Raw genomic sequence first — 27,909 nt, 5'->3', positions numbered from 1 at the left:
CCAAATACATCGTCGAGGGAAGTCTTAAATTCCGACCATGTCTGGAACTCTGCTTGATGGTTGTTATACCACAGGCTGGCCACTCCAGTGAGGTAGAACAGAACATGGCTCAGTTTGGCCGCTTCGTCCCACTTGTTATGGTCGCCTACCCTGACGTACGTCGTGAGCCATTCGTCCACGTCAGTGTCGTCCGCTCCAGTGTAGATAGCAGGGTCGCGATGACGAGGCACCCCGAGACACGCAGTGGGTGCAGGAGGAGGCGTTTGCTAGGAGGCGTCTTGGGGCATGGTAGATGGTAGGGTACGGGACCGGAGTGCCAGAATGATCGTCTGAGGGTACCCCGCACACTCCACCAATTCTAAAGGTGTTTATTTGGCATAGCTCGGAGCAGCGCAACGTCGACGGGCAGGGCAGTCACAGCTTCCAAACACGAGAGCCGTTGCTAAGCAGGAGCGCTCGACCCACTAGCGTTTCTCTTCGCTACAATATATATATATATATATATATATATATATGTATATATATATATATATATATATATATATATATATATGCTCTGTCAGAAATGTTGCAGGAGCGAAGTATAATGAAGAATATAAAATTACGCTTAACTACTCATGACCGCACCTCCTATGCAGGTTATCTTGGCTATCTAAACAAAGCTACCAATGTTTCTGGAGGTTTTGGAAGCCAGCAGTAAAATATGTAACTGTACTGTTTGTAAACTCATCTGTCACAGTTCGCTGGATGTCCGCGATATCTTGAAGAAGCTTTCCTATACACACACACACACACACACACACACACACACACACACACACACACACACACACACACATATATATATATATATATATATATATATATATATATATATATATATATATATATATATATATATATGTATATATATATATATATATTATTGTCACGTAGGAGACGGCGACCTGGCTGGCATGCAGGCAGACAGAAAGTGAAACTGCCCGTCCACGAACTTATCCTCTTGTTACACGGGCGACCTTCACCGTGGTTAACGTAACTGCGGTTATTGCTAACCGCGGTTAGCGCAGTTACATGGCAGGTGAAAGGGTGGTTCAGCCGCTAACAGCGGTTGACCCCAACCGAGCTTGGCAGCCTTGGTTTAACGTAACTAACGTTTCGCGAACCCGCAAACACGGCAGCCGGCACCTCTCCCGAGTGCAGCGCTGGCGCTTGCCAGGTATCTTCCCAAAGGCGTGTCACTTGGACTGATGCGATCACGGAGGCAATGATATGAGACTGGGAATGTAATTTGACCGCTCTACTCTCTTGCAGTGGGAACGCAGGCCTCTATGCGGGGATGACAACCTGACTCGACGCTACTCTTCCCGCCGGCGAGAGGCCGCACTCCACACAGCAAGTGCGGCTGAAGCTGGACAACATGAACAAGCGTTTTTGGTAAGTGAATATTGGGAGAGACCTGTGCAGGGTAAATTGTACTGGTCAGAGGACGTGGCAACCGCTTATAATAATGTTGTAATGCACGCTGCTTATCATTAACGGGAAAATGCGCGTGAACAGGAACGCGCGAGAGAACGCATCCGCGACTTGCTGGCGGTTGTGCCCTCGAAGCATGTTCTATATACTAGGGCTTCTAAGCATTGATAAGCGCGTCCCAAGGCACCTCATATTCGCGTGCTGCCAGTGCCTGATCATTTCCGACCATGGTGCAACGTGCAACGGTAGGTATATATATGCTTGTGAGATGCATGACCACCATGTCATATGGTCTCTATGCTCTTTTCACTGAATCTATCGCGTCGCAAAGTGGCCCCTATATCTGAGCTCATATTCTAAGCATGGAGCGCCCTGTGCATGGCAACGACATGCGAGTTGAGCGTTGTCTGACCAATGGCAATATGTTTATTTATCCTGAAACTAATTTCCATGTGATTGCCTAATTAGAAAAAAAATTCACAGCTAAAGAGGGGCAGTTGCACGTGACAATTAAAGAAGTGTGCATGCTGCCAGTTTGAATTGTCCGCGAGCGTGCATTTTTAATAACTTCATTACGAACGTTTCATAATTACTCCTTCAAGCAGTTGATTTTCTGCAGAATGTGCAGATGGCCACACCTTCTGCCTGGGAAATAAAACCTGTTATAGAAACCAATATCCTGGACATGACACTACAGCATCACATTTTATTGCATTTTCTTACTACTTTATTTCTAGCTGTATTTTGATTGATTGCTCTATAAGGTAAACTAACTTGACTATTTTAACATGTAGCCATCTTTAGTCTTCTCTGCTGCAGGGCTACCAAGATTCACAGTAGTAGGTTCGTTAAAGCTATGACGGCGCTGCATAGACGTACTTTAAAGACATGAATATATTGTTACGGCGCTATGAAGAGTGGCGCCATTCAGAGGACGATTTGACGTGTGGATGTGAAATCAGTCTTGGCAGCCATCTTCCTTTGTGCATCATTGTCTCTCTCGGAAATATTGTAAATACATCAATGCATGTGGTTTCTGCAACATAACAAATTGGTGAGAGGTGCGAGGTGGCCACGAGAACAGCTGAACTCCGTCGTAGTCCTCCCCTCGGACTGGACAACATGGCGGACGAAACAGGACCCGGCATGGCGCGGTCCACATCAAGGCTTATAGCACCGACGGTCATGCTGGCTTAGCCACGATATCCCGGAACGTTCCACGGCACTATCCACCTCGACGTGCAAGACTAGATCGCCACGTATGAGCGTGTAAGTGCCCACAACTAATGGGATCGGATAATTATGTTGGATAACTTGGTCTTTTGCCTACAAGGCACGGCAAAGGTATGGTAAGACAACCACGATGAAGAGCTTAACGACTGGGACACGTGCAAACAGCGGCTGAGGAATTTATTCGGCCATCCCGCCGGGCAGGAGAGCACCGCTACGACATAACTAGCGACCCGCGCCCAGACGTCCTCAGAATCACACGTCTCGTACGTCTAGGACATGCTGGCTCTGTACCGTAAGGCCGACAGCGATATGGCTGAATCAAATTGCGCCTGTACTGAAAGTACTTGCTGACGACGATTTCAACCAGCTTATGCGCGAAAATTGTGAAACAGTACATTAAATCATAAAAGAGTGTCAACGCTTTTGCAGGCCAAGAGCCGGAGCATTAAAACGCCGTTCGCACACCAGCCGAACACAGCTGTGACATCCTCTTGTGACGACAGGCTAGCAGTGCAGCGACCATTATCGTCAGATGAATTGACAGAGATAGTGCGGCGACAACTTTAGACCATGGCTCCTGCAGCCCTTTTTCCCGTCCCAGTGAACCGAACAACTTGGCTGCAGCACCATTCGACAGGAAATCACACTTCGCTCCCTTTCCTTAACTTTAAGTGCTGAGCTCAAATGCCGCCCAGATGCATGTCATTGGGCGACATCTCGACAGCAAACGATTGCGAGAGATCGGTTGATGACGCCTAAATTCCATTGCCCTTTACAGGAACATCCGCTTCACCGACTCTCACAGAAGAACATAGCAAGAATACTGCACCTGATCTTCTCCCGGCACAAGCTACTGACCTCCGCTGTCTTTTGGGAACTTACCGCGACATTTTTTTCACCTTGAAGGCCACCCTTCAGCGAAGGCATCAGTGGTAGCCCATCGTATTTTCACCAGAGATGCCAATCCGATGCGCCACCGGCTGTACCGTGTGTCACATGGTGAACGACAATTGATACAACTACGAGTTGATAACATATTGACTACAGGTATTATTGAGCTATCTTGCAGTCCGTGGGCGTCCCCTGTTGCCCTTGTCAAGAAGTAGGATGGCAGTTGATGCTTTTGTGTGGATTACAGGCCTCTCAACAAACTCACAAGCAAGGACGTTTACCGCTTGCCACGTATTTATGACTATTTGGACTGCTTGCACGAAGCCAAGTACTTTTCATCGATAGACCTCCGATTAACCAATTGGCAAATCTCGGTATATGACATCGACGGTGAGAAAACTGGCTTCGTAACACTTGACGGCCTCTATCAATTTAGGGTTATGCCGTTAGGCCTTCGTAGTTCCCGGCAATCTTCAAAAGAAGGATAGAATCCTGACATCGCGGCTATAAATGCTCCACATGCCTGTGTTATCTAGGCAATATTATATTTTTTTCACCATGTTTCACGAGTCGTCTAATGTGTCTATCGACTATAACTTCCGGTTTTCTACGTGCCGGTCTGCAATTGAACTCATCCTAAGGGCAACTTTGGACGTCGTCAAATTACCGTTCTTGACAATCTCCTCAGTGCCGATGGCGTTCAACCCGCCCCTGACAAGATTCGCGCTGACCAGAACTTTCCTGCTCCGTCTTCCGCCGCAAATGTAAGAAATTTTGTTGGGGTATGCTCCTACTTCCGTCGTTTCATCAACAATTTCGCCAAACCGCTCGTCTAATCGCCGACTTGCTTAAGGAGGACGTTGCTTTCACATATTGCCTTCCTCAAACTAAATGCTTCTACGCCTTCGTACCGTTTCTCATGGCTCCCCCATCGCTGGCTCATTACGGCCCATCCGCCGCAGCTGACCTTCACCCAGATGCCAGTGGCTATGGAATTGGGGCTGTGTTATACAATGGCACGTAACGCAGAACGCGTAATTGCATACGCCAGCCGCCTCCTGTCACGCACCGAGAGGAATTTTTCACTTAACGAAACCGAGTACCTGGCGTTAGTTTGGGCAGTCACCAAATTCCGCCCCTACAGGTACGGCCGCACATTTTCCGTGGTTACCGATATCCACGCCTTGTGCTGGCTCTCGTCGCTTACAGACCCGACTGGGTGATTGGATAGAGGACTGTTACAGCTCCAAGAATATTCATTTGCTCTTTTATATAGCTCAGGCTGTTTGCACAAGGACATGGACTACATCTCCTGTCATCCTGTCGACCGCCCTGAATATGATGCGCATGACACTTACACTTGCGTCCTGGCCATTTCTGATCTGCACTAAATCCGCATTGAACGCCATGATGACTGCTTAAGTGTTCTCATCAGTCGTCTCAATTCTAGACATTTGGAGCCCAAGCTGCGCAAGTTCGTGCTCCGCGACGACATTCTCTAACATCGCAAATCGCAGGTTACGCCCTGAAGGACCGCAATTCTTGATCGTTGTACAACGCCATCTCCGGGCATCAGTTCTTGAGCAGTTGCATGACGCCCCTACTGCAGGCCACCTCGGCGTTTCACGTACTTACGACTTCTACGGCGCTGCTTCTACTGGCCAGGCCTGTACTGCTCTGTGAACCACTACGTTGCAGACAGCGCTCTGTCAACACCGCAAACTTGCTGTGCTGTCCACTGGACGCCTTCACTCCATCGATGTGCCCTCAGAACCGTTCTTTCGCGTCGGTTTCGACCTTCCTGACTTTTTCCGACGTCGACATCTGGCAATAAGTGGGCTCTTGCCACGATTGATTACGCGACCCGGTAAGCGATCACGCGAGCTCTGCGTTCAAGCTATGAAAATGAGGAGGGAGATTTTCGTTTACACGGCGTCATTATCTAAGACGGCGCAGCCTGGCAGCTCCTCACTGATAGCGGCCGCACATTTTGTCCCGAGTTGTTGAAAACCTACTACGTTCCTGTTCTGCCGAGCACAAGCTTTCCACCGCCTTTCCAGGGACTGACGGAGGGCACATGCTTTCCACGGACTGAAGGAGCGGCTCAATCGCACGTTGACAGAAATGCTTTCTAGGTACCTTTCTAACAACCACAGTGTTTGAGGCAGCACGTTACCCTTCGTGATCTTACCCTATAATTTGTCCCTTTACGCTAACCCAGCCTTTTCACCCTTTTATCATTTGTTCGGCCGCCACCCTTCTTTGCCCTTTGACACGCTGCTTCCTTTCTCGACGAACACTCCCACTGAATACACTCGCGATGTCTTCAGCCGGGCTCGCACGGCACGCCATATTTCCGGCTGCCGGCTCACTGAGAGCTCTCGCAGGAGATCCAGTACTGTTATATATGCTGCCATTGAGTGAAAACGGGGAAACATAGTTCCGCGTGACTGCGCGCGGACGGCGATCTGGCAGCACGTGCTTTTCTTCTTCTTGAGATAGGACACGTCTCAGAGACCATTAGACATGTGCGTATGTGACTTTGTCTGGCCGTCTCGCTCTTCCTTCCTGAGTCAGCGTTCATGTGTGTTCCTACAATACCACGCCTTCAATACCACGTGACACCGTGACGTCACGACAGAGGAGAAACGGGGCTCCAACTCGCGCCGTCGCTCGCGGCGTCGCGGCGGTATATAAGCAGCTGCGCTTTTTCTAGGTGGCTTTGGCTCAACTCTTGCAAGATGGGCTGGGTGGGAATCGAACCAGGGTCTCCTGAGTGTGAGACGGAGACGCTACCACTGAGCCACGAGTACGATGCTTCGAAGCGGTACAAAAGCGCCTCTAGTGAATGCGGTGTTGCCTTTGAAACGAGCTGTTTCTAAGGCTCAGGCGTGCGTTGCTTGCTCAGGCGCACATTTCGTTGCCGCGCCGAACGCTGCGTTGCTCGACGCTCACCGCGTCCAATGCGGGGCGCGTAGTCGCTGCGCCGTAGCCCATTGTCCTACACCCCTTGGCGGGTCGACGGGAACGCTGTCGCGTTCCACTCTTGAAGGCGAAGCAGAGTAACGCATGAGTTGTTTCTTCGTCTAGCCGAACCAAATATAGCCAAGCAACAGCAGTTCACCAGGCTAAACAGTGCTTCAACAACTAAAATATAGGCTAGTATGCTTCGCATCCTGGGCTTAACCTTAGCTAAGCCACAGCCATTTTTTGTATATGTTGGAGCGAAAATTGTGAGCGTAAATATGCATATATATCACTTTCCTCGTAATGTTTTTAAACACGGGTGCTGTGGCTCCCTCTGCCTTTCAGTTACTACTTTGTCCCAGTTTTTAGGCAACCGTTATGTATTTTATGCTGCAAAATTTTGGTGCTATTTTAATAACATTTTACCTCCGAAATTGAGGTAATTGGTGTTTTGTATGTGCATTTGTTTGCGTTTTTCACTGTCTCACCAATCTGGCTGTCGAGTCATCGGAAACTTTTCTCATCCTTTATGACTATTTCTGGGGTACTTGATACTGAAAGTATACGCAAGGAGCTTCAAGTGTTCATGTGTTCAAAGTTGGTTGTTACAAGGGTATGCTTAAGCCCTGCCTTTTGAGTCGCTCTGCCTTCTAGTCATACACTTCAGTCGAAAGTGAAGACCACAATGATCGTTTTGATTGAATTCATATGTATAGGTTTCTTCAGATGTATTTACGCTGCTAGAGTGCTGTAGGTACTAGCCTATGTCTCCAGGTTCGATGTAGTGGTGCCTTATGTGCTGTAATAATGTTTCAAGTCCACGCATCTTTAGTGTAAATAAACGTACTTCAAGTTGATCAGTCTCTCCTTTGATTTTGTTTGTGCCTGGGATAGTTATGAGCAGGTACCAAGGCGTACAAGTGTGAACAGCAAAACAATTTCAATATATGAACAATGAACAAAAATCCACTAGCCCAACGAAACGTCAATCATAACTCAATGGCGACTTCTAAAATCTCAATGTCATCTCAACTGTGCCACAATGGGCTTTTCAGTGCTGTGGCAATAATGACTCAACAACAGGTCAACGGAACTACCACGTCAGTTCAACGCAGAATCAATGGTAACTCAACGACCATTCAACAAAACAAACACAATGGGCCGCCTAAGCACAATGGATTTCAATCGTAACTTAACAATTATTCAACATTGAGGTACCCAATTGTATTTCGATTAAATTTCAGTGGCCAATATTCAAGCGTCCTCAACACTCAACCCAACAATTCTCCAACAAACTCTCAATAATTCCTCAATAAAAACTCAACATTGACCAACAATATTTTAATAACTTCTCAATTATTTTTGCACGGGCGCTTATCGCTATCATAACCGCCGCCAGGGAAGCACATCGCTGGCATAAACAGCAGTCAAAGCCTTCGTCACTGCCCTGTCTCCTTTTAAGCAGCAGCACGCCCTGCTAGGTTCTATGTTCGTTTGAATGTGGACAGTTTGGGAGCGCTAAAATTACGGCGCGCAAGCGGGTATGTCACGTGGTATTTTTTTCGCGGGCATCCTCAATGAGCTGCAAAACACTAGTACTTATTAGATAGAAATTTATAAATCACTTTATTGGATGTTTTGCAAAGTACTCTACAACATTCGAATTGGAATTGTCGCCTTTCTTGCTTCAGAAGTGGCTAATTAATCTTCACTATCTAATTAGGAAAAATACGAGAAAAGCGTGACAGACTGCATACAACAGTGAGCAACATACATTTCTTCGCATCGTTTTAGAGTGTATCGGCATAATTTCAAACTCCGACTAACGTTAGCTGAAACGTTTATTTTTTTTTCCAAGAAGTGCATCAACGTTTCACGGAAAATCTTGCGGCAATCATACATGCCTCTATGCTGAAGTCATATGTGTATATGTGTCTATATGTGTGTGTGTGCGCAGAGTGTTTTACGTAGCTCAATATGTCAATGAGAAAATTGTAGAGGGATGCGTGAAAAACTCCCGATAGAGCTTTCTGCTGTTCAATACATGCCACATAAAATTATTTTCCCGAGCGTGAAAGCAACCCGCGAATAGACGCAAAATGCCTCGAGCGGCCAGTCGCGCGGCAATCTTGCGAGCATTTGCGAGCTACTTTCACTCTCGGTATATGTAGCACGTGTTGAGCAACAGAAAGCTGTATCCGGAGTTTTTCATGGCGCCCAATAGTTTTCTCATTTACGCTTTTATTCTAACGTATTATAATATTCGAAAAGTCGAATAAATAATGAAGACTAATTATCCAGTTAGGCGGAATGAAAAAAATAATTTGAGTATCACCAAGCGACGACAAAGAAGATTACGTTGGTTCTATCCAGCTACATGGCATTACCATATTTTTAAACTCTGTCTAAGGTTAGCTGGGACACCCGGCATAAGAAAACGTGTGACTGAGAGTTGTTCAAGTGCGTCAACTTCTCAAATCAAACCATGCAATAGCGATAGATGCCTCTATCATGAAGTCATATATATACACAGGGCGTACCACGTAACTTGAACCAAAGACGTATCTGCTGGGTGGACAGGGGGCACCCAACCAGTAACGTGAAGAGAGCACATTCCCTTTCCCACACTCTGAAGTGGAGGAGGGGCCAAGTCTCGTGATTTGAACTATAGGTGTATCTACATGGTACACTCTGTAAATACGTCTATGGTTTAATAACGTGAGACAACACCCTCTTTATATGCAGTGGTGATTAAGTGATCAATAAAAGAACATATATGTGCAAAAACGCCCACATACACATTTGCGTGTTTTTACATGTACTTCTAAACTCAATATTGCTCAATACAGCTCAATGTTATTCAACAATAAGTTAACAACACTGAGTCAACGACTGTACTGTTGTGAACACTGAACAATGGCTCAATAATGTTCAATATAATTCGACAATATATCAACAGAATTTATTCAACGAGTTTATTGTTGGGAACTACTCAGCAATTCATCAATATCATAAAACATGCGCTGGTTGCATGAATACACGGAGCAATTTGTATCATAAATTCAGGTGATTTTAATGTTCCAGAAATGAACTGGCAGACAATGCACCATCATTCACCCTGCGCGGATATGTAAATTGATTTTATATTATCGTTAAACTTTACTAAAATTGTACCTGAACCTACATGTGTACAGGAATCCAGCTGTTCCACACTAGGTCTAATATTCCTCAGAATTTACTTCATAAATGTCGGAACTAGATTAAGCTTACTGGATGGTGTTTCTAATAAGAAAATCAGCTATCGTACTGTAGACCTTCATGACATCGTTACTCCTCAATCAATCGTTGCTTACCCCGTTTATAGTAAAGCTAACGACACCAGTATAAACGATTACGTGATTACGTGATGTTATCGGATGAACTCGGAAACACAGGAAGCTGGATCTTACAAAAGGAGTGCACTTGTTCTGCACATGTAGATCTTGTAAGGCGCTAAATTCGGTGAATTAGAAAACGGCACATAAGTTGCGTGTTTTATAAACAGCAGTGCTTCATTTCATTAAATTTTATCATATTGATGCCTTAAAAATTATGTACCTCTACTCAACAAATTTTGTCACTTGAATTCCGCAATTAGTGTGTATTACTGGTATTGTTCCAACATTTCTTGCAGTTTCTTCGGTAGCGTTGCAAGCTCTTTCTATTCATGTTGCCCTGGAATGTATCGATTTGTCGATTTGAGATCACCTAGAGCAAGGTATATCGTAAGAAGCCAACAAACACTGACACCAAGGGTAACATAGGGGAAACTACTTGTGCTTAATAAATGAAATAATGAAACGATAAATTATAAATTGTTATAAACCGAACCCACAACCTTCGCATTTCGTGTGCGCTGCTCTACCAATTGAGCTACCGCGGCGCTGTTTCCCCATTCCCTTTCTTGGGTATTTATGTGTCCTAGTAGAACCCTGGGAGCGTTAGCCAGCGCCACCACTCACAGACCTTGGCGGCGGACGCGGAACGTCCATTGAACGTCTAGTTCATTGCATAAAGCGTTTTAGTTCAGAAGGCTTCCTGTTGTTGAGAGCCCCAATTTCACAATGTTCTTCCGTTAGCAAATCGAAGAGCGGGGACAGTAGACTGCCCACATTGCGAAGAAACTTGCTGTAATACGTGAGAAGGCCAAAGAAGGAAAGCAGTTCACTCACGTTCTTGGGTGTTGGCGCCTTCATGATAGCATTCGTGTTCTTCTCCAGAGGGTGCAGCCCTCTCGTACTGATCATGTGGCCAAGGTACGAAACTTCAGGCATCCTGAAGGTGCACTTATCCTTCCTTAGCTTGACGCCGTACTCTCGAATACGCTGGAGGACTGCCTTGAGGTCTTTTCCGCCGTCATTCCCCTTCTCGGCAGCCAGAACGTCGTCCAAGTACGCTTGGACTCCCGGCAACCCATTCAGGACGCTGTCCATCATTCGCTGAAAGATAGCTGGCGCAGAAGAAACAGAAGAAAAACAAGAAATGGCAGGCCATTAAATCAGAATAATCTCCGATGTGTGTTAATGACGGTGAGCTTCTTTGACTGCTCATCCAGGGAAACCTTGTTGTAGGCGTCCGGAAGGTCCAATGTGCTGTAAACGTCACCCTCGTGCAGTGCAGCAAAATGCCATTTATAACCGGGAGTGGGCACTGCTCTGTCACACAGCTGGCATTTACCATTAGCTTGTAATCGCCACACAATCGAACTGTACCGCTTTCTTCATTACCGGAAATATCGGCGTTGCCCACTCCGAGTGAGCCACCGGGGACAGTACTCCGGATTTAACAAGCCTGTCCAATCGTTAGAAACCTTTTCTCGCATTGCATATGAAAGTGGCCTGGCTTTGAAGAACTTCGGAAGAGCATCCTATTTCATGTATAGATGAGCGGGCGGAACCTTGAACAGACCAGGTCCAAACACGTCCTCGTACACACACAGGATCGCTTGCTCCTTAATGCAGGACACGCTCAAAACCGCAGCCCCTTCGTTGTTTAGCGCCTGGATGAGATCGCGGCCGAACAGGCTCGGTCCCTAGACGCGAACAATGATCAGTGACGCCGTAACAATCGTGCCGCAGTGTGAAACTGGGGGCTACAGGCAACGGATTCAAGTAGCATGATAACTTCAAGCTGGATTTTTCAAGGCAAACTCAACTTGTGCGATGTTGCCAGTAGACGTCCCAAGACACCACGCACACGGGTAGCCGGTATCGATTTCCATCACGATGTCGGCTCCACTTCAGCAAAAACTGCGTGCTACCGGGATGACGAGTCCGTTGTCTGCGGTTGGTTGTGGCTTTAGTGTAGACAACTCTGCGGAGAGCTCGGTTTCGGCATTTCCCATTGAGTCGCTGCTAAGCGCTAAGCTCTGCTGCGTTCGATTTTCTTTAGGTTGACACACGGCAGCTAGGTGCCCCTTTTTCCTACAGTTGAAACATTTGGCGTGTTTAAAGGCACAAGTCGCCTCACCGTGCTCGCGGATTCCCCACCGGTGACAGCTTTTAAATGATGCACTCACCTGACTGCAGGTTTTCCCTGCCTGTTGCTGCTGTATATCGCAATCTAGTCTGTGAAGCTCGGGCTCTTCCTTCGGTTCCGTCTGCTTCATAAGCTTAACATCCTGTCATGCAGCCTCTGCCGCAAGCACCATGTTTTCTTTCTCCTGCGACGTCAGTTTCGGGTGAGAAAGCAGTGCCTTCTGCACGTCACTGCTGCGAATTCCGCACGCTATCCTGCCTCGCAGCAGGCGGTTCAACATGGTCCCGTAGTTGCATTTATCAGCCAGGCGTCGAAGCCCCATGATAAACTGCTTAGCTGATTCCTCTTCTCTTTGAATGTTGGTAAAGAACTTCTCATCTCATTTGACGTGGGTGTCCAAATTCTTCAAGATTGGTAACCGCTTCCGCATAGGTTAACTCCCTCCCCTTCGGCGGGGCACAACGAGCACTCAGTACGTCGATAGGCTTCGAACCCAGTGCCGAGATGAAAAGCGCTCTTTCATCAGCGTCGTCGACGATGTGGTTACCCTCGAAGAACGACTCGACTCTGATGTAGTACAACCATTACTTGTACTTGGCATCGTCGAACTGTGGAACTTGGTGCGCTATGGTAGGAGTGTTCACCGTCATCAAGGTGCTGATTCGTTGCTCGTTGCCACTGTTATGACCGCTACCGGGCAGGCACGGCATCCAGCTGGACAAAGCATAGTGCTGCAAAGCGAAAGCGACAACAAACAAAAGAAAGCCGCGTTCGCCGTGCGCACGTGCACATGTGCAGAGATGCTTCAGAACGTCTTGAAAAAGGACTGTCATTAAATCAACGGGCGCAGTGTTGCCATTCTTGTGTGAGCGTTACTACGCTCCTGGCCGTCCGGCCGGATGCCGTACGTGCCCGGTAGCAGTCATAACAGTGTTCTTCACTGTTGGAAAATGCCGATCGCAGAAAGTAAGTGCAGAGCCAAACAAATCACTGAATCTTCTGTCTTACTTTATATACTTTTTGGCAGCATGAATTTAGGTGCAGATTAATTTCTGATGTACATTCAACAACTTTTACTGCTTAGCAACGCTGTGAGCTAGATTGACAATTATTTTATGGTGGATCGGGTTAAATGTTATTATTTACTGCCAATGCAAGCGTGTCGGAAGAAGAAGAGCACGGAGCAGACACATCTCTCACATCGGCTCCGTCTTTTTCGATGTTCCGCTGGCCAGTTTTTTGAGGCACGACGATTTTAAGCACACCATCAGATTCGTGAAGTTACCCAGACTCGACTGATACGAAGTTTCAAGGTGGGAACCGATTCTTGAGAATTTTATTGGACTTTCTCTGTCCATCCCACTACGTGCGGAGCTAACCCTAGCGAGGAACAGGGCCCATCAGGCCTTGCCGGCCTACGTGCCAGGCCGACATGACAGACCCCGCATGGAAGAGGAAGGGGACAACAAGGAGGAAGATTTCGGTTGGCAAGTGGCTACCGGACGACGATTCCGGGCTGGAAAGAAGAGCGGCCACGCGGCCAACGCGACGCCAAGTACCTCGCAAGAGTTCGACGGAGAGGCCGCTACTGGCGGCAGCAAGGGACCCGCCACCAACACCGGCTCCATGAAGAATCGTATAGTCAAGGCCTCAGGATGTCCTAACTACCCGAGGAGCATCGGAAGATTATAATCAGGCCACGAGGAGGACTAAATTTGGGCAAAGTAAGTACCACCGCTATTGGAACTGCAGTGATCGAGGCTTCAGGCCTAACGGCAGAGCAAGCAAGTGAAGACATGGTGTGCCCCAACTTCACACAAAATATCGTGCTGGTGAGCACGCCTCAACCAGACCATGCGGCAAGGTACGTGAGAATGAAGTCCTTCAAAATCGTGGAAACGGAGTACGAAGTCAATGCGTACGAGACGGCCCCGCATGCCACATGCAAAGGGTGATTAGACGAGTCAACATCAGGCACTACCAGTCCACTATCACAAGGAATATCGTGTATGAGCGCAACCCACTCGCTTTGGCCGCCAAGCGCATCAAGACGTCCGGCTCAGTCATCGTCCTCTTCGATGTACTGAGAGTGCCAAACTTTGTGCGCTACGGGCCAAACTTGTTAAGATGTTATCTCTACAGGAAACAATTTGATGTTTGCTTTACTTGTGGTAGGGTAGGACACCGCTCGGACGTGTGCCCAATGCCAAACTCTGTTCAGTGTAGAGTGTGTGGCGCCCTCAACCCAGGAGCGGACCACGTTTGCACGCCTAAGTGCAAGTTCTGTGGAGGAGACCATCCCACCGGAGACAAGGCGTGCAAGCAGAGATTTCGAACTCCCTGTGTGGTACGAGCTCGCCGAAGCGAACGCGCCCGGTCACGATTGGCCACGAGGGAGAGAAGCCGCTCCAAGTCGGGAAGAGCGCAGGTGGAAAGGGAACGCGTCCGGTCGCGATCGGTCGCGAGGGAGAGAAGCCGCTCCAAGTCGGGAGGAGCGCAGGCGCGCTTAGAAGATGGAACACCTGGTGCCAAGCCGACAGTTGGGACTGCCTCGGAGGATAAAGTCAAAGGTACGGTGAGAATCGTCGGTGGCGCCTCTGCGCCGGCGGTGACTGAAAGCAATGATGCCAGAATAGAACAGTTGATTAGGGAGGTAAACTCCTTGCTTAAAGCTAACGAAGAGCTGACCAAACAGGTAGTAGAACTGAAAAAGAAGGCACAACCAAGCCCTGCCAGCGTAGCAGTAGCAAGACCAGTAGGTCAAAGCAACTAACCAAGCGAGGGAGATAGCTCCCCCGCTCCGAAAGAAAGAGCAGTAAGCTCCGAAACTAACTCGGTTTTCTCAGTCCTCAGCGAGCTGAAAGAGGTAATGAAAGAAATTAGGGAGATGACGGAAAGGACTAACTTTAAGGTGGATAAACTATGGAAATGGAGGTTAACGGCCGAACAGCGATTCAAGAAACTCGAAACGAGATGCGACGACGACAAATTCTTGCCGTCAGAATCAGAAAGCGTAATATCGCTCTCCGGAACGTCAGGGGGCTCTCCAAAGAGATCGATTGCGGGTAACAGCACAATTAACCCATCCAATAATCATAGATAGCGCCCATAGTTTTAGTGTGTGGCAGTGGAATTGTCGCGGATTCCTCAACAAAAAGGCCTCGCTGCGCCAATTAATTAGATCCATGTGGGTCAAACCAAAAGTAATTATGCTGCAGGAAACTAGCGGACGAACCAAAGCTAACCGGGTACAAATCGGTAGGTAAAGAAAAAGATTGCGGGAGGGGATTGGCCACCCTCGTTAACAAAACGCTACCCTTTATTGAACACGATATGCATCTCGGAGTAAGTAAAATCGAGTATATGCTAGTATAAGTCGTACTCAAAAGGCACAAGGGCACGGTGCAGAGTATCTTCTGCCTAAACATTTATAGCAGTCCCACCTACAAGAAACAAAGGTTTAGGGCACTTTTCAACAAGGCACTGGCAGTCGCAAAGAGCTCCCCACTCATCATCGGAGGGGACTTCAATGCCCCCTACCAAGCGTGGGGATACGCTTGGAATACAAAGTTATGGGAATACAGGTTATGGGACCTCGGACTGTGCCTGATCACCGATCCGGCTTTCCCCACCCGCTGTGGCACGTCCACGTGCAGAAACTCTACACCCGACCTAACTTTTGTCAACAAATCGAAACAAGCTAGTTGGGATCTAGGCAGCGACCACTAAATCATACACATAGGTATAGGTATGCCAAACAAGAGACTAGAACCTTTCGGTGCACGGACTGGGACCTTTTTAGGAAAGTTAGAGTGAAGAGACTAGAGTCGGAACCGATAGAAGCGGGCAGACAGTCCTTCCAGACCTGGATCAACCAGCTCGAAGAGGACCTCAGGGAGGCCACTAAAGAAATTAAGAACGAAGAAAACATAGAGAGCATAGACAGTAGGCTCGCGCATCTGATCGAGGCCAAACAATCCATCCTGCAAAGATGGAAAACGCAAAGATTGAACTGAAAGCTCAGGAAAAAGCTCAGGACACGACCGCGTTATAGCTTACGCTAGCCGCCTCCTGACACTTGCAGAGCGCAACTATTCGATTACCGAGCGCGAATGTCTTGCTCACGTCTGGGCTGTTTCAAAGTCCCATCATTGCTTATATGGCAAGCCCTTGTCAGTAATCATCGACCATCATGCGCTCTGTTGGCTTTCGTTCTGGCCTACTCGGTCATTGGGCCCTCCGACTACAAGAATATCCCTACACAGTGACTTGCAAGGGGGGACGCGAACACTAGGACTCAGATTGCCTCTCTCGCTACCCAGTCGAAGACGCGACCTCTACGCCTGATACTTACACCGACGCCTGTGTTCTCTCTCTCTTTTTCCACTGCTCTATGTCGCCGACGAGCAGCGCCATGACCCGTCCTTGCATATCTTCATTGACCGCCTGGAATCGTCACTTGCCGATAGTTGCATTCTCTTATTCACACTTCAAGATTTGCGTACTCTACCGCCACAGCGTTCAGCCCGACGGCCCTGCATTGCTCCTTGTGATCTTTAAACACCTTGGCTCGGCTATTCTCCACGGACTTCACGACCTCCGCACTGCCGGCCACCTGGCTGTGTCACGTACCTACTACCCGATCTGCTGACGCTTCTTTTGGCCAGCTCTTGCTCACTCCGTTTGAAGATACGTGCCAGCGTGTGAGCAATGCCACCGAGGCAAGACGCCATCGACGCTCCCTGCTGGCTACCTTCAACCGCTCGACATTCCCGCGAAACCATTCTTTCGGGTTCGTTTGGGCTTACTTGGCCCCTTTCTTCTTTCTACCTCTGGCAACAGGGGGGTCGCTGTGGCCAGGGATTACGCCATGCGCTACCCCATCACCCGAGCGCTTCCTACCAGCTGCGCCACACATGTCGGCGATTTTCTTCTAGGCGGCATAACTTTAGTACTTGGAGCTCCACAACAACTTCTCACAGACCGTGGCCGGACATTCAAAAGTTATCACGGACATCCTGCAGTCCTATGCCACGAAGCACCAGCTATCCACATCATACCACCCGCAAACAAATGCCCTCACGGCGCGTCTCAATCGCACTCAAAGACATGCTCGCGAAATATGTCTCTTCAGACTACACTGACTGCCACCTCGCTCTACCGTTTGTCACATTTGTTTATAATTCCTCGCGCTACGACACCGCCGGAATTCCCATTTTTCCTTCTGTTCGGCCAATAACCAGTACTGCCCCTCAACACAACCCGCCCTGTTCACGCGGCACTGACCAGTAACTGTTCACTTGACGCCAGCGCCCGCTGTGCCCGCGCAAGGCAAATTGCCGGTGACCGCCATCTGACATCCCAAGAGAGTCAAGGGCGTTTGTACGACAGCAGACACGGACACGTGCACTTCCCGCCTAGTTTTTTGGTGCTTCTATGGTCTCCGTCGTGTCAGGTCGGCCTCTAATAAAACTGCTGGCTCGTTACTCAGGCCCATACCGAGTGCTTCGTGCCGTGACTCCCGTCACCTACGAGATCGCCCCTGACACCTCATCTGCTTCCCAGTCCAGCGATATAGTACACGTTACACCACTGAAGCAGTATGACCCTCTCAGTGATGGCATTTAGACGCTCCGGCACGTCGCTTCTGCCGTCGGGGGATTATGCTACACGGGTGTGATATTTCATTGTTTGAACGAGGCGCGTGGGCGCCATCACTCGAGAAAAGAGGAGGACGAACGAAACGAACCCGGCTTGCGCTGTGGATCTAACGGGTCAGCGCTGGAACCGCTTTTGCAAATATAACCTGCAAATAGTTGCTTGTCTTACTGACTCGTCCTTCGCGTAACAATAATATCAACTATGTTGCTCAACGCTGGTCCTACGCTAGCAACACAGTGGCAGCTGCATTGTCGTAATATTCTCCAAATCTTGGCTCGAACTCTGGACCAGCATTGGATTGGGTTGTACTTTGCCCATACAGCAGCATTGGTTCAGGGCTAGTACCAATTTCTGCAAGAGCTGTGTCACGCTAGGTCCAGTGCTGGCGTGCTCCCTATGAATACTCTTATTTTTGAAGTCTTCAAAGATGGTTGTAATATTATAGGCACAGATTGGTGGGTTGTTGCATAGGGATCTTGAAGTTGGCTGAAGCTGTCACAGGAAGATCATTAAGCTGTAACCGCTATCTAAGATTGTAGAACTGTGTGGCTCTACACCAGGGAGTACTCAGGCTCCGACCAGCAGTTTTTATTGTTGTCAAGATACGTCTCCGCAAACGTTGCGCGAATAAGGTTTTACCAGATTTTGCCGGATCCAGTGAAATGGTGAGGCACATTGCAGAATCCACAAACAAGCTCTAATACAATGCAGGACGCACCTGTAGGAGACAATAATAGAGCTTCAGTTGATCGTGTGCTGTTTGCCTACATTTGTCAAAGTGAGTCAAAGGAATTCAGAATAGTATTGAAGTACTCTGCGCTTCATGAACTCTTCCTGTGACACAATATTGCCGTCTGGTCTAGAGCACCTGGAGAGCGCCTTTTCAGCATAGAGTCGTGTCCGTAAGCAGAACAGAGGCAAGTTATTGGACGAAAACTTCAAAAAGCAAGCCATTTTGCGCGCCATCAAGCTCTCTGGTAGAAATGAATTTTGTTTTATTTGCTTTCGAACTTCACAAGAAAATGCACATCCGAAGCATGTCCAAAGAATCACGTTATATGAATATTTAGCACGGAACTAAGATACATTCTACTTGAGCATTTTGTATTGCAATAAAATATATTTTGGCCAGTAACCAGCAACCTACATGAAATATATTTTTTTAGTACCTAGCTCAAGTCTGGTGAACGTACTTTAAGATATTCTTACAAGTGGCAAACGAGTGAGCGAAGCCTGGCTACTGGAGCACTTCGCTTTGGCCTATGTTGATGGGTCACTTCCTCAGCTTTATCGGTAGCCCCGATTCAGTGACACCTGCTAGACAACCACATAGACACTCCTGGTGGGTCATTCGCTTTTGCAGTCTAGTCATAATGTTGAAGGCCCGCTATGAACCTCGCTTGCTAGCCAGCAAAGCACTGACCAACGAGGGCAGAAGTGGGAAAGAGCATCAAACTTCGTATTGCTCAATCTCTTTAGGGTGCTTCACCTCAACTAAATGTATTTGTCTCTTTTGAATATATCGAGTCCTGAAAACAGAGGGCTTCTGCGAGAAGTCGCAAATGCTCAGATAATAGCGGCACAAGCCATCAGCAAGGCCATCTTTCTTGAAGTCATGAACACTGATGCCCTTGCATTTCAAGTGAAATAAACATGATTATGCCAGAAAAGTTGCAGGGATAACACTAAGGCCACCGACACGAAGCTGGGACTAATAGAGGGGCCTTGTACACTCGCTTTGCAATAAACACAGCGAAGTTGCTAACGATGCTTTTAGCTTTCTATTATTGTTAATATTATTATTATTATTATCATTATTATTGTAATGCGTATGCCTTAACTTACTATCATTCATTTCAGTTTGTCTTTGATGGTGAAGAACTGCATCAATATATGTATCGAGCTATTAACACTGATCTAGATAGACATTCTGAGGTAGCAGCGGACGCATCGACACCAAACCTAATAATTTTACACGAATATCACTTTCAAGCATCAAAGCGAGAATTCGATGTATGTGTAGAGCGAATATTCTTTCGCATCTGCTTTAGGTTGAAGATCAGACATGACAGCTTACCATTCTTGAAAGCCTCACATTGGCACCAAGGAATCTTGCGAATATCTTCATCGATTACCTTGAGCAAAATATTTTCAATCAAAATCGAATGCTTATGTCTGAGTTTCTATGTCTGATGAGACGTGAAGCTAATGTGCGCCGTTGAAGGCATTCTCTAAGACCCAAGCAAATAATAACATTCAAATTTTGTTAAATTTTTATATATTCAATTTTTTTTCAAATTGCACATTGTAACTCAAAGTAGGTTTCTTGCCAATACACATACAAGCGTGCTAAATATTTTTGAATATATTTCACAGTAACAGCCCTAATGATGAATGAAAAGCAGAACATATTAATAAGGCTTAAGGCATGGAAGGCACTGAGAGCCATCGCCATCCCTGTAGGCCAGGCATTAAGAATGCTTAGAACAATACGCATGAGCAACAATGCGAACGTGCTCATTATTCAGTCGCGAGGATCAAGAGAGCACCAGTTAGGCCGATTTCTCATTCATGTACCGTTTTCGTGTATTCGGTTGTTCTTTAACTATTTCTCGCTTCTCAATTTAGAAGAAATTTTTTTTCTGGGGGGGGGGGGGGGGTACCTCCTTCTGCCCTTATTTCGACCTTCCTTCCGCGATGCTATGGTACCAAATAGCCTGATTATCATTCTCAGCCTACGTGTCTTTGTTAGTCTGCCTCATATTGTGGCTCATGTCCAATATAGATGATTGGGCGAGAATCGGGTGAGTTAAAGAAAAAATTGTATTCAGTGCAAAAAATACACACCTTTGAGAAATTTTTACCAATAAATACCGTCAAGTCAGATAGAAATTTAGGACATCTGCAGGCAAATGCTCTCGATTCAATTACATACCTTGCGAAAGCTTCCGCAGCATCCCGATAATAATTCTCCAGAGAGAACAGGTGCGCAAAGTTAGAATATCGGGAATGGTTAGATTTAATCCAGCACCATGGAGTTTTTTTTTCTGAAGTATGTTTTCGTAATGATTAAAAACGCCGACAGGACAGTAAGAAGTCTTCTCATGTCTCATCCTCACCGCACTATGAGCACGAGATGGAGGGGGCGAGACCAGATCGATGCCGATAATAGTTTGATGTAGATATTCGACATCAGAATCTGATAAACAGGACTTCAACTTTTCTGTTTCGGCAGAGCTATTTGTTACAGGCAAATAGGAGGAGTAGGTACTCGGATAAATTTTTATTGATAGGTTCGAAACATTTGTATGATTGCGCGTCTCCTGAACTTAGCAACAGTTAAGAAAACTCGTACAGGAAAAATCGGGAGAATTGGACCACGAAGGGGTGCTCTCGCCGAGCTGTCTGATAATATATTAATTAATAACTAATCTTTTGTAACAAGGCACCTGTACCACTATAATTAATGTTAAGCGAGAGGGTATTAGACAATGAAATGTACGTGAAATATGTGAGCCACTGTTTGCAGCAAGAGCTGAACATAGATATAAAGAATCCGTCACTACAAGAACATCCAAGATTAATTCGTTCACATTTCGCAGGGCCAATTTACCCACCTGCAATTGGGCTAAAATATACCGGCACGTAGTCAAGAAGTCTTAAGAGAAACGATCAGTCAAAATTGGAAGAGAAAATTCCAATCCCAGATGGTTGTTCGGTTTGCGACGCATGTGTCGGTATGATGGAGCTTAAAACTAGCTATAGTAAGTGTTTTTGTAATAGACTATTTAATATACTGTAAGAATGATGTTTCCCGTAGTTTAGATATACGTCATCCAACATAATATGGAGATTTCTCTCTCACTGTCAATACCATGGACCTCAGATGATTGTACATCTAAGGGAGCAACAAGTTCCCATACGAAGACGACATGAGGTGTGCGTAACGGAGGTCAGGAAGATTGGAAAAAAAAAGACATTACAGATTGAAAAATAATAATGAGTGCAAATTTCCTAGAAAAATCGTAGATCTTTACCAATCTTCGGACCATTAACAATAGAAATCTACACGAAACAGAGGGCAAGCTTGCTTCTAGATATAGCTCATTGTTAGCAACAAACTTATGGAAAGCTAGGCGCAGGCATAAATCTTTCCTTTCCGGAAGCACAATTGATGTAATTTCTGCGCAGCTCTTCATTTTTAATATTTACCGGCGATAACACGCGCCTTGTGGTCTTGTTCAGCACTTCAAAATCAAGACGTGAAGTCATTGTATTTAGGGGAACATATAATTTGAATATGCTGATACCATTCCATGAAATATATATTTTGGGTGACTGGAGCACACAATACCTTATTTTAATGTGACTGGCATGCCTCACGAAGTTTCAGCAATACAGTAGATTCAGCCAATAGACTTGCAATGTTAAAAAAAATTCGAGCTGATACTCCCAATTGAGGAACAGTCATGTAGTGCGTGGCATTCGTTGGAATCAACATATGAAGCTTTACCTATGAAGCACAACTTATGAAGGACGCCTTATTCTTGTATTAATTCTCTCCTATTGCATTTTATTGTAGATAATGCAGAGTTTTCCTGTGTGGACGTCTTTTTATTGTATGACTACGTCTTTGTGATGTTATGTGTTGGAATGGTTTTGCCAGCAAAAATTATTCATGCCCCTCATGCCTTAGGCCTGGCACCCAGCCTAGCAGTAGGACATAAATAAATAAATAACTAAATAAATAAATAAATAAATAAATAAATAAATAAATAAATACTCCACACTTGAAACAAAGACTTCCGTATATTAGGAGATCATCATCATCATTAGTGTTAGCCTATTTGATCTAGTGCAGCAGGAAGGCCTCTCCCATTGAACGCCAATTACCCCTCTTCTGCGCCAACTCATTCCAAATTGTGCCTGCGAAATGCCTAATTTCATCACCCCAGCTAGTTTTCTGCCCTCTACTACGCTTGCCTTCTCTCGGTACCCATTTTGTAACTATAAAGGTTCATCGGTTATCCACCCTGCGCATTACATGGCCCGCCCAGCTCTATTTTCGTCTCCTAATTAATGTCTTTTAGAATATCGGCTATCCCCGTCTGGTCTCTGATCCACACCACTCTCTCCTTGTGTCTTAGCGTTACACTTAACGTTTCCCGTTCTATCGCTCTTATCGCGGTACTGAATTTGTTCTCGAGGTTCCATGTCAACCTCTAAGTTTGGGCCCCATATGGTCGCACCGGTAGAAAGCATTGAATGTATGTACGCCTTTCTTCTCAATGCCACTGGTAAGCTCCCAGTCAGGATCTGGCAATGTCTGCCTTATGCACTCCAACCCATTTTTACTTTTGTGTAAATTTTCATCTCCTGACCAGAGCCCCTGCGATTAATTGACCTAGATAAACGTACCATTACACGGACTCAAGAGGTTCACTGGTCATCTTGAACTATTGTTCCCTTGCCAGGCTATTGCACATTAACTTTGTTTTCTGCATATTATTGTTCAACTCCTCTCTTACTCTTTCACCATTAAGATCCTCAATCGTCTGTTGCAATTCGACCCCAGTGTTGCAGGGCAAGACAATGTCGTCTACAAATCGAAGGTTGCTGAGATATTCGCCGTTGATCCTCCCTCCTAAGGCTTCTCTGTTTAATAGTTAGAATAATTCTTCCAAGCATGCAGTGAATAGTATTGGAGACATTGCGTCTCCTTGCCTGACCCCTTTCTTTATAGGTATCATTCTACTTTTGAAGAACCAAGGTAGCTGTGCAATCTTTGTAGATATTTATCTACGATTGCACAGCAGCCTCTTATACTCCTTGATTACTGAACACCTCTATGACTGCTCGTATCTCTAGCGAATCAAACGCCTTTTATTATATGAAAGCCACGCTGCTATTAGTATATCTTCGAAATTACTGATCATATTAGCCTGCTTATCTTTCAGTGCATACACCTTGGCTTGTCCTATGACAAGGTTTTTTTTTCAGTGCATACATCTTGGCTTGTCCTATGACAAGGTTGATTGTACTCTGCAGATTTCTCGATTATCTGATTGATGACATGTATGTGATTCATTGTAGAGTATCCCTTCCTGAAGCCAGCCTGTTTTGTTGCGTCACTAAAGTCAAGTGCTATTAGAAACTGTCCTGGGGAATCTTTTATACAATACTGAAAGCAAGCTAATGGACCTGTTATTTTTACTCCTTTAACGTCTCGCATTTTGTAGATTTGTTTAATGCTGGCGTTCCTACAGTTATCCGGAACCCTCGAAGTCGTGAGGCATTTCGTATGAGGCATTTCGCCTGTATTTCAAACGTGATATTGACGCGTGTACTTTTCTTTATCGGGCGACCACGTTTCGCCGCCTAACAAATGTAATCGCACAGCGCTGGATGCGCCTGCATCTATCCGAATTTTCTGGAAAGTTATCGATGCTTCCATCCGGCTGTCTGTTGTCGCCGAACCTTGTGTTATCTGATTTTATCGCGTGACGCGAATGGTGTAGAACTTTGAGGAAGGCACGCGGGTCCGAAGGATTACTCTGGAAAATTCGATGACTGTTGTATAAAAGCCGACGCGCTTGACCCGCTGATCAGATTTCCGACGATCGCCGACCCTGCTCGCCGCTATCGTTGTGCTATAAGTGTAGCCTGTTTTTGTGGGCACAGGTTCGCCCAATAAAGTTAGTTTTTTGCCTTTCACAGTATCGCTACTGTGTTCTTAACGTCACCACCATGTGACATCTGGTGGAGGTGCTTTTCTTTCATGTACCGGACGCCCCCGACAAACCGTGATCCAAGCCCGGACCGCAAAGACAGCACCAACGTAGTCCCGGACCATCGAGCAAGCCGCCGTCTTCAACAACTGCCCCCGGAGCACGGACTTTCGCCTGAAACCAGGAAGATCACCACCAAGTCCACCCCAATGGCAGCCCCAGCATCTCCCATCGTGCTGCAGCAGCCCAGGGAGCCTCCGACGTTCCGCGGTTCAACGTTCGAGGACCCGGAAAGCTGGCTTGAGACATACGAGAGGGTCGCTGCTTTTAACAAGTGGAACAGCGACGACAAACTGCGACATGTCTTCTTCGCATTGGAAGACGCTGCCAGGACGTGGTTCGAGAACCGAGAAGCCACCTTGACGACTTGGGAGCTATTCCGAAGCGGCTTCCTGCAGACATTCGCAAGCGTCGTACGCCGAGAACGAGCCCAAGCGCTATTAGAAACCCGGGTGATACTACCAATTGAGACCACCGCGATTTTTACAGAAGAAATGAGCCGCCTATTCCGCCACGCCGACCCGGAAATGTCCGAGGAAAAGAAAGTCCGCCTACTCATGCGAGGTGTAAAGGAGGAACTTTTTGCCGGGATGGTACGAAGCCCACCGAAGACCGTCGACGAGTTTCTTCGCGAGGCCACCAGCATCGAGAAGACACTCGAGATGCGAAACCGGCAATTCGACCGCCGCACGAACTCGACAAACTACGCCGGAGTTCAGTCACTGGCCACCGACGACCTACGCGAGACTATCCGAGCTGTCGTGAGGGAGGAGCTACAAAAGCTGTTCCCACCATTACAGCCTCAAGTGGCTACGATTGCCGACGCCGTGCGTGGGGAACTCCAACAACAACTTGGAGTAGCCCCAGAATCGCCGCAGCCTGAGCCGCAAGCGATCACCTACGCCGCCGTCGCACGTCGTCAAGGTCCCCCTCCGCGACCCCGCCAGGGCCCTGTGACGCCGCAATTCCGTCGTCCGCCGCCGCCGCCGCCAGCACGACCACCCGTCGCCCAGCGCACCTACGCGAGGAAGACGGACATTTGGCGCGCTCCTGACCACCGCCCGCTCTGCTACCACTGCGGCGAAGCCGGCCATGTGTACCGCCGATGCCCATACCGCGACCTGGGATTGCGAGGCTTCGCCGTCAACGCACAGCGCCCGAGGGAATGTGAACGCCCTCGTGACATCGCCGACTACCTCGCCGCTACTCAGTGGAACCCTCGACGACCGTCCCGTTCGCCGTCACCAGGCCGCTACCTGTCGCCGCAGCGCCGACCATACACCGGCCCAGCCCGGGGCCGCTCTGCGAGCCCATATCCGGAAAACTAAAAGCAGCAACCGATGGAGGTGCGGTTGCTGTTCGTCGGACTGACGAAGATCCTCCGCCGCCGACGAAGACGACGAAGAAACGATCTCGAAGACATAACAACGACGCGCCGCCGTCCCGACGAAGTCAGGAAGGCAAGACTACACCGACGAACGACGACCTGACGACGCGACGTTCCAACTTCAGTTCAACACGACGCAGCCGTGATCCGACGCCACGACCTAACTGCAACGCCAGACAAAGAACCACCGACCTCGACGTGCTTCTCGACGGCCACGCAGTCACTGCCTTAGTCGACACAGGGGCCGATTACTCCGTAATGAGTGGACACATCGCCGCCCAGTTGAAGAAGGTTAAGACTGCATGGGAGGGCCCCCAAATTCGGACCGCTGGAGGACACCTCATTACGCCGACTGGAATCTGCACGGCAAGAATTACCATTCATGACCGGACTTACCCTGCCACCTTCGTTATCCTGCAACAGTGTTCACGAGACGTCATTCTCGGCATGGACTTCCTGAACCAACACGGCGCAATCATCGACCTGAAGTCGCAGTCAATAACGCTGTCGGAAGATCAAGCGATACCGTCGGAGAGCCCTCGTAGTCACCACGCCTTGAGTGTGCTCGAAGATCAAGTGAGCATCCCGCCTCGCTGCAGCATCGTTATTTCGGTCGGCACCGAAACACCCGCTGACGTAGAAGGCGTCATCGAAGGCGACCAACGTCTACTACTCGACCGTGAAATTTGCGTTGCAAGAGGGATCGCTCGACTGCAGGGAGGAAACACGAAAGTGTTGCTGACAAACTTCAGCCAGGAGTTCAAGCACATCAACAAGGGCACGACGATCGCATTCATCGAGGAAATACAGGAAACCAGCGATGCGTTTGTCCTCTCGGATTCTGTCGTATCTACCCCGACGACCGTAGATCCCGAGCCAGACTTCGACATAAATCCAAGTCTCCCCGTGATTAAGCAGCAACAGCTCAGACGTCTGCTTCGACGATACAAAGACTGCTTTTCGACATCATCGAGGATTCGACAAACACCAGTCGCAAAGCATCGCATAATAACCGAAGAGTGCGCTCGACCACTCCGCCAGAGCCCTTACCGAGTTTCGACGCGAGAACGCGAAGCTATAAGACAACAAGTCGACGAAATGCTGCGCGACGACATCATCCAGCCATCGAAAAGCCCGTGGGCGTCTCCAGTTGTTTTAGTGAAGAAAAAGGACGGAACCCTGCGTTTCTGCGTCGATTATCGTCGACTGAAGAAAATCACGAAGAAAGACGTATACCCCCTCCCACGGATAGACGACGCATTGGATCAGCTCTGCAATGCTAAATACTTCTCATCGATGGACCTCAAGTCTGGCTACTGGCAAATAGAAGTCTACGAAAGGGATCGCGAAAAGACCGCCTTCATCACGCCAGACGGCCTCTACGAGTTCAAGGTTATGCCATTTGGACTGTGCTCGGCGCCTGCAACGTTCCAGCGCGTGATGGACACCGTTTTAGCAGGATTGAAGTGGCAGACGTGTCTTGTTTACTTGGATGACGTCGTTGTCTTCGCCGGAAATTTCGACGATCACCTTAGGCGGCTTGCGACAGTATGAGAAGCCATCAAGTCATCAGGGCTCACTCTGAAGCCGGAAAAGTGCCGCTTCGCTTACGATGAGCTTTTGTTCCTAGGCCACGTCATCAGCAAATCAGGAGTACGCCCCGACCCACAGAAGACAGCTGCCATCGCAAAGTTCCCGCAGCCAACCGACAAGAAGGCAGTGCGCAGATTCCTTGGCATGTGTGCCTACTATAGGCGCTTTGTCAAGGACTTTTCACGCATCGCGGAGCCGCTAACGCATCTAACCAAATGTGATGTCGCGTTCCAGTGGGAAACGCCGCAGGCCAAGGCATTTCAAGAACTCAAACGACGCATGCAGTCGCCGCCGGTACTTGCACACTTCGACGTGGACGCCGATACCGAAATCCACACTGACGCCAGTAGCCTAGGCCTCGGTGCCGTCCTAGTCCAGAGGAAAAACGGAGTCGAA

The 27,909-nt window shown here is 47.7% G+C and overlaps 1 long non-coding RNA gene across 1 annotated transcript in view; it reads left to right on the top strand.

Moving 5' to 3' along the window:
• Positions 1–27,909, top strand: part of LOC140213214 (uncharacterized) — a 373,413-nt gene that overhangs the window by 165,223 nt on the left and 180,281 nt on the right. The window contains exon 3 of the long non-coding RNA XR_011890154.1: positions 19,606–19,758. This is a non-coding gene — a long non-coding RNA (uncharacterized lncRNA). The remainder of the gene's footprint in view (positions 1–19,605; positions 19,759–27,909) is intronic.

This window comes from Dermacentor andersoni, chromosome 9 (assembly GCF_023375885.2).
Source record: "Dermacentor andersoni chromosome 9, qqDerAnde1_hic_scaffold, whole genome shotgun sequence".
Taxonomy (NCBI): domain Eukaryota; kingdom Metazoa; phylum Arthropoda; class Arachnida; order Ixodida; family Ixodidae; genus Dermacentor; species Dermacentor andersoni.
The sequence above is the reverse complement of the archived record's forward strand: the minus strand, read 5'-3'. Positions and strand labels throughout refer to the sequence as shown.